The sequence below is a fragment of the Fukomys damarensis genome, unplaced genomic scaffold, assembly GCF_012274545.1.
Source record: "Fukomys damarensis isolate Sample0158 unplaced genomic scaffold, DMR_v1.0_HiC HiC_scaffold_20, whole genome shotgun sequence".
Taxonomy (NCBI): Eukaryota; Metazoa; Chordata; class Mammalia; order Rodentia; family Bathyergidae; genus Fukomys; species Fukomys damarensis.
In genome coordinates this window covers 6,719,043-6,731,225 of record NW_022900932.1, presented here as the reverse complement: position 1 = coordinate 6,731,225, position 12,183 = coordinate 6,719,043, and the positions used below count along the sequence as shown (strand labels likewise).

The window sequence follows — 12,183 nt, the reverse complement described above, 5'->3', positions numbered from 1 at the left end:
AGCTGGTGGAGGCCCGTACCCCACCTCATCCTGGACACAACTCTGCTTGCTGTCACCTCTCCGCCTTGCCACCCTCCACAGGCCCTTTGCTCATTTCTCCAGCTTCAAGGCATGAAAACATGAGCCCTATTCACCTGTCCCCCTCTGTGGCCTCTGCCTCCCCCTGGACCCCAAGGAGCTCCACCCCCATTCCACTGACACCCACCAGGCTTCACTTCCTGCTGGAAGCCTTTCCGGGGTCCCTTCTCCCTCCTCAACACCCTGTGTTCCTCCCGTGATAAAGCCAGGCGTGGTGGCACATGCTTGTAATCCTAGCACTTGGGAGGCTGAGGCAGGAGGATCACTGTGAGTTCGCGACCAGCCTGGGCTACATAGTGAGTTCCAGGTCAGTCTGAACTACATAGTGAGACCCTGTCTCAAAAACAAAAAAAAAAAAAAAAAAAAAAAAAAAAAAAAAGGCAATGCAGGTACGACCAGCTTCCTATCCCCTACCAGGTCTCCTTACCTCCCCTTTCAGACCACTTTCAGACCACCCCTGCTTTCCTCTGGGAATGACACTGCAGTGCTAAGACTCAAAACCAGAAGCGTCTTTAACTCTTCCCTTACCTACCACATGCCAGGCATTTGTGCGCATTATCTCATCTAATGCTCACAAGACAAAGTGAGTGTTAGCACCATTTTAAGGACACCTATGCATAGACAAGTCAGATGGCCTGGCCAAGGTCACAAGCACATGTCTGTCTGGGCTGGGACCAGAGGCTAGAGTTGACAGGCTGCCTGGAAGCTTTCCTGCCCTTCCCCTGAGCGATGTTTTGTAGATTAGTCAGTCTCCACCACCCCCAGCTGATTCCACTTGGAAATGCTCCCTGTGTCAACACGGCGCTCACCTGTGTGGACTCCGGCTTCATGCAGGTACACAGGACACAACCATGTCGTCCTCCATGAGGAGGTCGGGCATGCCGTGATGCCCTCACTATACGCTCGCTCTGAGCGGGCACAGGCTGCAAGCAGGGAGCTGCTTCTGTAAAGGCACTGGCCCTCCCCCCTATCATGGTGGACCCCTTTACTCCCGGCCTCTCCTGCTTCCTTCTCCCTCCCAACAAGCTCCCAACAAGCTACCTGCGTCGACAATAGCTGGGTCTCCCGGCTCTCTTCTCCCCTGGTACCTCCCAGTTTCCTGCCTCAAGCAGGAGTCTCAGATGGCCTTTTGAGTCTCCTGGCTGACCAAGCTCTGACCTTCTGATCTGCAGATAAGGGGTAAGCACCGGGCATCTGTCCTTCACCATGTTCCCCGGGTGATCTAGTTGCAAGTAGTTCAATTCCTGCTTGGCTCTCATCTGTCCTCTTTTGTAGCATTTTTCCAACCTTTTTCACAATTCACCCCTTCCTTCCAGAGTTTTGAGCAAAGCGCTGAGGCTCTCGTGCCTGGCTACACCTTGGAGTCACGGGCGTTCTGAAAAAGTACATACACCCGGACCCCAGCCCAAACCAATTAAAACGGGGGTGGGGGTGGAGCAAGCCAGGAGGTGAGCAGCTGATCCTGGTCCACCCAGGATTGACCACGTTTTCCAATGGAAACTCCCACCTCCCCAAACCTCTCAATCCAGACCAACGGTCATCACTCTACCTGTGGCCTGTAGTTATAAGGTACCTCCAGGTGATGCTGATCTAGGCAGCAGAGCTGCCTCCACCAATCAGCTGACTTTCCCCAGCATTCCCTGTGTCAGAGCTCCTCTGTCTTTGGTTTACACTTCTCTCTGATATCTCAAAATGGCTCCCTAAACTGAGGCAGTAGCAGCACCTGAGAATTTCTTTTAAAAATTGGAGCCATTTTAAACAAGTACTATCCACACCTACAATGTATTCAGGTCTTACCTGCAGGGTAGGGCCACTGTCAGTGTTTCACATGTCCTCACCCATGTGGTAAGAAACACGAGGTGGCCATTCTGGAGCACGATGCCCCCGGGGTTCACTTCACAAAGCAAAGTCTCTCACTTTTGCAAGTCTGAGACTACTAAGTGTGGGCCCTTGCAGATTCTCGACATTCCCTCAAGTCATTTTTCCTACTGTCCTGATCCAAAGTACTTGTCTTACTTTCCTCATCACTGAGATACAAGACCCTACATCCACAATTTAAAGGAGGAGAGGTTTATTTTGGCTCACAGTGTAGAGAGGTTTCAGTCCATAGTTGGCTGGCTCCACGTGAGGATGGCAAAGCAAAGGGGCATGGCTAAAAAGAGCTGCTCGTGGCGTGGCGGACAGCAAGCAGGGTGAGAAGGGAGAAGCCAGGAAGGGAGATATAACCCTCTGAGGTCACGCCAACAGTGATCCACCTCTTCCAACTATGACACACCTAATAGCAACTCAGCTACACTGCACCTCTAATTCAATACCCTTTCAAATGCTCCATCTACAATTGCATTAGGGTTTAGGGGAACCCTAAAATCATAATAACCCACCCTGGCCCCAAAAGACACACACGAATCTCTTTATGCAAACTGCATTCAGTCCATCTCTAAGAGTTGCCAAAGTTCCAACAGTTTCAGCATTGCCAGAGAGTCCAAGTCCAACATCCCCTGTGAAACTCTTAGCTGTACTATCACAAAGAAGTTAAACCCTGCTGACATACAATATCACGGGATAAATATCCTATTCTAAAAGGGAGAAATGGGAGATGGAAACTAATGGAACCAAAGCAAGACTGAAACCCAGCAGGGTAAACATTAAATCCTGTAGCTCATGTCCAGTACCTGTGAGCTCAAAAATATTTGGCTTCTTCTTAATCATTTAGCAATCAAGCTCTCTTCTGCTCCAATTTTATTAGCCCCAACTGTACAGAAGCAAAACTTTTAAATCTCTCATCTGTGCCTATTACTCTTGATTCTCAACATAGATCTGACTGAAAGATGTCAACAATACACATGCCACAGCCTCAAGGCTGGATTGTATTCAAAACTTCCTCCACCAGATTAATCAGTCCACTGCCTTTAATCTCAGTTCCTGTAAACTCTAAGGACATGAACACAATGTTGAAAATGTTTCTGCCATTGTATATCACACGGCCCGGATTCCACCTGCCAGTGGAGTCCTTGTTCCCAACTGAACCCCTCTGAGCCTGGTCTTTACTGGCTACATTACTTTCATCATTCTTATCTTCTAAGATCTGAGCAAATTTTCCCACCAAGCTCACCGTACAGCTTTCTAGAACTTCTCTAACTGGCTTCTCCACACATCTCCAAATTCCTCCCATGAATCAGTTGCAAAGGCTTCTTCTGAACCACACGGTCAGGTAGCATCGCAGCAAGGACTACACTTCTGGTACCAAAATCTGTCTTAGTCACTTTCCTTGCGGATAACACACAATACCCTACACCTACAATTTAAAGGAGGAAAGGTTTGTTGTGGCTCATGGTTTGTAGAGGTTTCATTCCGTTGTCGGTGAGCTCCGAGGTGGGATGGTATGGCAGAGGGAAGCTGTTTGCGGCATGGTACACCGCAAGCAGGGAGGATCTGGGAAGAGAGACACAACTTTCCATAGTGACTCACTTCCTCTTCCATCCAGGACTCACCTAACAGCAAGTCACCTATAAGACCCCTATGATCCAATCACCTTTGAGAGGTCCCACCTGTGATCACATGCAGCTTTAGCGGGGATCTGGATATAAACCGTAATGGTCATCATCACTGTGATCCCCATTTAACACCTCCAGAAGCGGAACCCAGAGAGGTTGTACAAACCAGGCCAAGCCGTGCTAACACCAGGTGTGCCTCGCTTACAAGCCCATGCCTTGCCTTGCTCCCAGGTGCTTCGGGAATGTGTTGCCTTTACTGACTTGAGCTAAGCACTGCCAAGGAGTTAATTGTGAGGCCTGAGCTGGTGGGAGAGGCTAAGGCTAGGAGGTCAGGCCTGCAGGGAGCCTGTGGAGCTGATCAGAGATGGCTTTGATTTTAAATCCAGTACAAAGTTCATGGACCATGGACTACACAGCTGGCCCTCTCGTTAACTTGAACTCTAACTCTGTATAGTGCATGGTGTTGGGGGTTTGTGCAGCCTGGACGTAGAACTTTTCTTGTTCAGAGTCAGGAGCAGTGGAGAAATAGATGCAAGCGGCAAACAGAGGCCCAACTCACAGCCATGTCTCTGAGAAAGTAGTTGAGAGTCTACAGCTTTAGATCTCTGGCCAGTGGATTTTCCAATATCCCACTCATGAGCAAGATCAACTCACACACCCAGTTGTAGGCACAAGAGGGTGTCAGTGGACGTCCCCCAGGTGCAGACCCCTGACCTCACCGCCCAGAGCTGGCCAGATGCACTCACCCTACAGGTGGCAGATCCAAGAGAGTAGAGGAGGAGTTGGCAGCCCAGCTAGGACTCCTCCCAGAGTTGAGGTCAGATGTCTCTTCCCTTGAGGAAGTAACGGGAGGGAGAAGCCAGACTGAGCAGCCAGAATGCCTCACCTCCGTGTACAAGCCCAAGCCGCCCCCAGACATGCTGCCTTGGTCTAGAGAGGGAGCTGTGCACTCTCTGTTTCTCAAAGTACCCTGGTGAGGCTGAGATGCTGCCAGTATCGGACAGCAAGGGGATCCTCTCTTGGCAATGAGAAGACAGGAAGTCTGGATTGTCCCTGTTTCACAACCAGAGAAACGTGCTCAGGCAACTTGAGAATCTTGCCTTGTGCCCAAAGCTAGTAAACAAAAGCGTAAGGATGAGTAACGCCAGTCAACAAATGGCCTTCCCCAAAGTTAGGGTGGATCGGGAAGTTTTCAGCCAGATTGGATCCAAACCAGCTAAATGAGCAATTCTCAAACTCAAATGTGTATCGGAGGGTTCTTTGAGAAGGCTGGGGGCAGGGTGGTGAGTTCTGGATGCAGGCAAAAATAGTAAGAGCACCAAAGGGAAAACAAATCATTTCTTAAAGGGAGGAGTGAACCATGAGCAGAGGACGAGGGTCTGGGCAGTGTGGTGGCAAATGGATTGGGATTCTTTCACCTGAAAGCCAACTTCCTTGTCTCTTACGGTTTATTTCCCCACCTCCCTCCTCCCTGGTCCACACCTCACATGTTGTTAAAGCTGCCCTCCACCCCCAGTCCTGCCCCAGGGACTTAAGGAATCTTAGCAATGTCTCCAGTTCTAAGTGCTAAAGGAGGAGAAGTAAAATAAAATGGAGGCCTGTGTAGCTGTGTGACTTCCCACCACCTCTCAGGTTCCCCTCCACCCAAGAGATGGCCATTCTGAGCCAACATCTAAGTTGAAAACCCCCAAACTGAGAGGAGCACTGTAGCCTCCCCCATCACCCAGCCACAAGGGCTCCCAGCCATGTTTGCCAACCCAGGCCCAGCTGTCTCCATAGCTCAGCTCAGGGCTTATGCCTGGAGTCTTCTCTGATGAACCTCACAGGATTGCAAGAGTCCCTTGCTCCACAAGTTCATCCATCCAAGCAGCCAGCCAGCCATTCATTCACAAATGGTCACTGAACACCTCTGTGACCAGGTACCATGTTCATCCTGGGATTCCAAGGTGCATGGCCCTTTCCCCCTGCAGGTGTGGCAGAGAGAACCGGATTTGGAATCAGATGAGGGGAGCTCACACAGGCCCTTCTCACACTCCACAACCCCCCTTTTCTAACACAAGCCAAGACCCCAGCAGCTAGATCTTCTGCTCACCGTCTTGAACACAGAAAATCCATGAAGGAAAACATGCTCTTTCTGGCACAGATAATGCATAGCATTATGACACGCTGTTCTCCCCGGAGGACTTTGGAGGTCTGTTAAGCCTCAAGGGGATGCCCAACCTCAGGCACTGCCTAACCCTGTGATGGTCATCTTAGCTTCATGACTGTCTCAAGTGACACTGCTTGACCTGCCGGGATGTGACAGGCACTGGAGAGGACCAGGCAAAGAAGATGTCTTCCTGAGGACCTAGAGCTCAAGGTCTGGCAGGAGAGCCATGCACATGAACAGATCATCATAACGTAAGGCAGGAAGCACACAGTGACAGGAGCAAGGCATCATGGGAACAGAGCCAATGGCACCCAACACAGCTGGCTATTCCCAAAGAGGACCCCAGGAAGGGCTTCCTGGAGGAGGTAGCAGCAGCACTTTGGTTTGGAGAATAAAAATAAAAAGTGTGAAATTGAGCCTGGGTGTTGACTTGGTCCCTGACATCTCAATGAACTTGTCCTTATCCACCTACCCAGACCCTCCTTTGAGAATGCCCAGGCCACTGCTGCTTTTGAAGAAATGAACCCACGTTCATATACACAGATGTCTGTGGCTAGATGTTTCCCCGCTTAGGGCCGTGGACTCCCATTGGCACAACCAGAAGTACATATAAGGGCACATGTGTGTGCGTGTTGTCATGGCTTTGGAAGTCTTCTTTCATGAGTGTCTTTATGAAGTGTGATTAAAAAATACAGTCAATGCTGCTGCTGAGTGCCATCCAACATCAAAATCGCCAGGAAAAGGAAACATTTTGAATAGGTTCAGGACATCAAGGCAGCCAGGACAGCACAACTAAAGACACTCAAGAAAGAGGACCTCCAGAGCTGCTCCATACTGTGGTGAAGAGGATGGGATGAGTGTACTCAAAGTGAGGGGAGGCCTTTTGAGGGGGATTCATGGCAACGTGTTTTTTACTGTAATATATCTTATAAAAGGTAAACATTCACCCTATCTTTTGACCACACTCATAGATAAAGATGGGAGAGGATCTGAAGACCAGTGCCGAGGTAGATTTCCTATGACACACACATGTGCCCTTACATGTACATCTGCTTGTGCCAGTGGAAGTCCGTGGCCCTTTCTCTGGGAATTGTACGCATTCCTCAAGGGGTTTCATTTCATGCCACCAAATGCCAGCTCCAGAACCTTCACCCAAATCTGCACCCAAGACTCTGTCCTCAGAGGCAGCAAAAACAAAAAACGAATGACAACAAACAAAAGCAACAACCAACAGCAACAACAACACCTCAGGAATACAGTGAGGTCAAGAATTCAGAATTTTCCATATTCAAACTTGGCTCTGCCACTAACTGGCTGTGGGCCCTTGGGAAGGTCACCTGGCTTCTTCCTTGATAAAAAGAACAGAACAAGACTCAGCTCACCACATGGTCATGAGGAATGACTGAGAACTCAGGAATCTACGTTATTTCAGATAGAGGATAGGGAAATATTTAAAATATTTCCCAACATATTTGTCCCTGGGAAATCACAAGTGATTAATTTTTTTTCCCTGGCCCTTCTCTTCTTGTACCTTCTAATAGCTGTGCTTGCCCAGGACCTTAATTCCCCCAGGAAAAGAAGACAGATGGGTCCCCAATTAAAAAGGGCCATTACTGTGTGGGAAAAGGTGGAGAAGAGGTAATGGTGTGTTCTCCAGACCATAAGGGAGATGGCTAGCCTTTGCATCTCTGGGAGGAAAAGCCAGTAAAAGGTGAGGATTTCATTCCTGTGGTATCATCAGGAATGACCTAGTCATGGTGGCAAGTCTCTGCAGTGAGACACAGACTGGGAAATGCCATGCTCCTGGGGGGAACCCTGCCCCAGAGCCACAGGGCTCTGCCTGAAGTCGGTCGGTGACAGCTGAGGAAGTTACCTGGGGACTTCTCTCCCACGGGCCCATCCTCCCTTTCCTGAGCAACAGCTGGACCCGTGAACCCCCCACAGGGACACAGACGTCCTGGAAGAGCCCTGAGCCTCAGCAGTGGGTGCCAGAGCCACCTTCAAAAGACCAGATCGGACCTAACCTGGTGCTGTTAGTGGATCTCAGCCAAAGCCGAGGAAGCAGAGGAAACAAGACATAGCTCAGTGGAGATCGGCAGAGGCTGGGTGCCACAAGCCCTTCCCTGGCCATCCTGAGAAAGCTGCTGCTTCCCTGGAAACCAGACCACACAGGCAGCAGGGACACAGGGTGATGCCCTCACAGGGGTCTGCCCAGTGACTTGACAGGACCTCTACCCACAACTACCGTTGTCAACCAGGGTCTAAAATCCCTTCATTGCCAAGTTAAGGTTTCTATAGCAAGTTATCCATGTTCTCCAAGTTATCTGTACTTCTGAGTGTGATGTCTTCATTTTCACTACTTAGTCCATTCAGTCTTCAATAAACAGCAGCAGTTACTATGCCGCCATCATCATCATCATCATGCACGGCTGATGCTTGGAATGACAGAAGGATGGCCAGGTAACAGGCTCCCTCGTCTCGGATCTGAGTTCTGACTGGCTGGGCAGGATGAGAGGGGAGAAGCGGGCCTCGAGGACCCGGCCCTCTCCTGGGGTTCACCCTCTCTGGATCTCATTCTCCACAAGCTTTGCCCAGCCCCCAGGTGGCGCCATGATATCCCAGCGGCCCCTCTGCCCCTCAGAGCATGGGGACCTGGCCTGCTCCCTTGGACCCCTTCATCTCACAGCCACCCTGGGAGCACGGCATGGCGAGGAGCCAGGACTCAGGAACTGGCCTTACCACTTCCCAGTCCCAGCACAGTGTCAAGTTTGGCGAGTTTTTTGACCTCCCTGTGACTCGGTTTCCCCATCCGAGAAGAGAATGATAGCAGCAATCCACCCCACCAAGCAACTGTGGGGACTGAAATACTGAGTAGTGCTCCATGAACAGGGGGGTGCCGGGCACCCTGGGGACACTGAGGGTGGAGGAGAGCACCACCGCTTCCCCTGGTGAGGTATCTGTGGGTGCCCACCACAGATGACAGCCCCTCTCTGGCTTTGTCTACCTCTGCCTCCCCTTTACTCATCTTCCATCCAGACCATTCGCATCCACTACAGAGGCTGTGTGGTTTGTACATTTGTTCTCTCTCCGGACAGAGCGAAAAGCCCGTGGGCAGTCATGTCCAGCATTCGGCGCCATGACTAGAACTGCTGCCCAGCGCACAAGGCCCTTCTAACAGAAAATTAATATACAAAGCTCAACTCACCAACTGGATTAACCGGCTAGCTGTTTTCCACCAGTCCCAATTTTACTCCTCTAGAAAATGCACCCACGGTGGGGAGAGGTTCAGAGGAAGTAACACTAGTGAACGTGCCCACGCCAGCCCTTGGCTGATGGGAGAGGACCAGTGTTGGGCCGACACAGGCAGGCCTACAGCGGATAATCTCAGGCTCACCTTCCCCCAAATCAAGGCAATTGGGGGCTGAAGGGCCCTGGCAGCTGCCCAGGTGGAGGACAGATGTCAGAGGTATATTCCTGGCAAGTGGTCCTGGTCCCGATGTGGTCTTGACCCAGGCAGCTGAAGTGGTCTCTTCTTCCTTCTGGGAGAAGCTGCAGGGCCCAAAGCAGTGGGGAGCAGGAGCTGAGCGGTGGGAACCTCTGCCTGCCTGGGTCCCACGCCATATCCTGGCCTGGGAGGAGGTGGGCCTGAGGCCCAGACTTGCTTCCCAGCTATTCCCTGGCGGCCTGCTCTCCCGCCAGCCCAGTTGCACTGCCTGAGGCCGAGAGCTGCGGGGCACATCTGTCCCCAAGCACCACCACGTTCCCACTCAGGACAGGGAAAACACAGGCCTCAGCACGGGGGTGGGTGTGGGTCCAGAGCCTCACGGTCAGCCCTGGAGTTCCCAAGGCCCCGGCCCAGGGAGGCAGTGTGTACCAGGGCAGATGAGCCTCGCAGGGCCAGGTCACAGGAGGACACACCGTAGGACAGTGGCTCCAGCCGGGGGCTTCACCTTTTCCAAACTTCTCACGATGCTCCAGTTCATCAATAACTTCCCCAGGAGGCTGTCCCTGTCCAAGACTGACCCAGAAAGAGAGGAGCTGACAGCTGCCTTCACTACAAGGGAAAGTGAATCCATGAAATCCAGGACTTGCCTCCCTGGCGTCCAGCACTCACGGTCAGCTCTGAGTCCCCTCTGCACCAGGCACACAGGGCAAGGGCTCCACAGGGAGGGGACAGCAGGACCCCCAGAGAGCTGCGCAGGTATGACAAGAGCATAAAGGAGCAGACCTAACACCGCCTGGGAGGAGGGAGGGCAGGACACGGGGAGGGTGATACCAAGGCACTCTGCTTGGAGCGAATGAATGTAGGAGCTGGTGAATGGGGAAAGGTGTTTCTCACCAAAGGCCAGCTCAGAATGGCTCCAGGGAGCACGCCGTCACCTCAATCTGCAGGGAGGTTTACTAGAAACAGCCCTCTGTGGGAAAGACTTCCATGTGCATCCCCAGTGCTTGGACCAGGAATCGGCCCACACGTAGAAGGTACACGGGAAACGCATTGGCCTGCCTGATAACCAGACACCGTACAGGAAAGAGCACCATGGATCCCGAGAGCCTGGCTCATCTCTTATCCAGTGACACTCGCACAAATTCCTATTGTCGCTGGGCATGGGGCACAGGTTTGGAATCCCAGCACTCAGGAGGCCGAGGCAAGAGGATCACAAGTTCAAGCCCAGCCTGAATAATTTAGGACTCAGTGAGACCCTTTCTCAAACCATTTTTTAAAAAGGGATGGGGATGTAGTTTAGTGCAAAGGACCTGGGTTCGACGTCCAGTAGCACACACGCACACACACGTGCGCAAACTCCCATTGCCCCATTTCCTCTTGGTAAGTAGGAAAAAAAAATTGACAGGGTCTAAATCTCCAGCAGGCACCAAACAAGGGATCGCCCTGCCTCCAGCAAGGGTGTCCACCCTGGGAACACCTTGCCCCTCACGGGAACAAAGAGTGGGTCTCCCACTCACAGTCACGTTTTCTCAGCGTGTCCTGGGCACAGACACAGGATCACAGGCGCCGGCCCCACGGTGTGAGGCTCAGGATCTATGGGAAAGCAGGGCCTCAAGGTCTGTGTTCCCCACACCAGTCGTGCACCCCAGGAGGAGTGCACAGCCCCTCCCTCCTTCGGTCCTCCTGGGACCACAGTACCCACGGGACAGGGCTGCTAAGATACCAGTTCACCAAGGCAGCCTTGGATGACTGATCCCAACACCAGCCACTCTCATTTCCTTCTCTGTGAAAATCTGTAAAGGCCATAGCTCCCTTCTCATTTCTGGTACTGATTCACATACTCCTAGAATCCGGCCAATATTTAGTGAGGATCTACCATGCATGAGACCCTGTCACTGGGACTCTCTGGTGGAGGTCTGCATGTCCGCGTCTCTCCAACATCACCCTTCACTGGGGCAACGTTAAGAGGTGGAGCCTTTTGGGAAGTGACTACGTCGCGATGCCTCCGCCTTTGTGAATGGTGTGGCCGTGAGTCGTGGCATGTCAACTTGACTGGACTGACAGATGCCCAGGGGACCAGTGGGGCACGCTTCTGGGTGTGTCTGGTGGGCATGGCCTTGGGGACTGTGTCTTGAGTCCTTGCCCCTTCCTTTCTGGAACTGTTCTCCTATTTCATTTCTTGGCCACCATAAACTCTTGAACATCTTTGCTCTGCTAGGCCCTTCCACCATGATGTTTCTGTCTGAAGCCAACCAACCATGAACTGAATCCTCTGAAACCGTGAACCGAATTAAACCTCTCTTCTTCTATACTGTGGGTGTTGGGTAAGAAGAGTGAAGAACTTTAAAGAAGTGGTGACCTTCAACCTGAGTTTGAAGGATGGCTGGGTGTCCCAGGCACAAGCCATCAGGTAACAGGAAGAGGGAGAGTTAAGGATGTGAAGGGTGGGGCAAGCAGAGGTTGGGAGGCTGGAGTACAGGAGATCTGAGAAATCACCCATCAGGGTCCACCAGAGGGGGACTCACCCTTCCTGGATTCTGGAACTGAGTCTGGAATTTTCCGAACTCCCCTTGGGTTCATTAAAAGATTTTACGCTCAGGCCAAGGATGGTGGGGTGTGGGCAGCACACTTCACAGAGGGAGAAGGCACTCAGTAACCAGGGGCAAGTGATTCTGAGCATGGGGACCCCAAGGAAAGGGACTGTGGAACATCTTCCTGCCACTGCCTTTGGAGTCCAGAGCACGCTGTCACATGCAGGGAGAGTAAAAGTGTGTGGAGTGAGCGAGCGCTAGTCTACAAACCCAGCCCCACTCATCTGCCTCTGGAAAAGAAAAATCTCTTAGGGGTGGCTGTTCCTCCCCTCTTGGGATGCTGCTCCCACTGCCTGTGTGTGAGGAACTCAACTGCCCTTTCTCTGATGCGACCTGCAAGGGGTTTCCTGTAGCACTGTACATATGAGAAAGCGGAACCTTGGGAAGCAAGACAGAGATCCAGGACCCACAGGAACTGCCCCCCCC

General features: G+C 51.9%; 1 protein-coding gene across 1 annotated transcript in view; it reads right to left on the bottom strand.

Moving 5' to 3' along the window:
* Daam2 (dishevelled associated activator of morphogenesis 2) overlaps positions 1 to 12,183 on the bottom strand; it is a 109,419-nt gene that overhangs the window by 61,252 nt on the left and 35,984 nt on the right.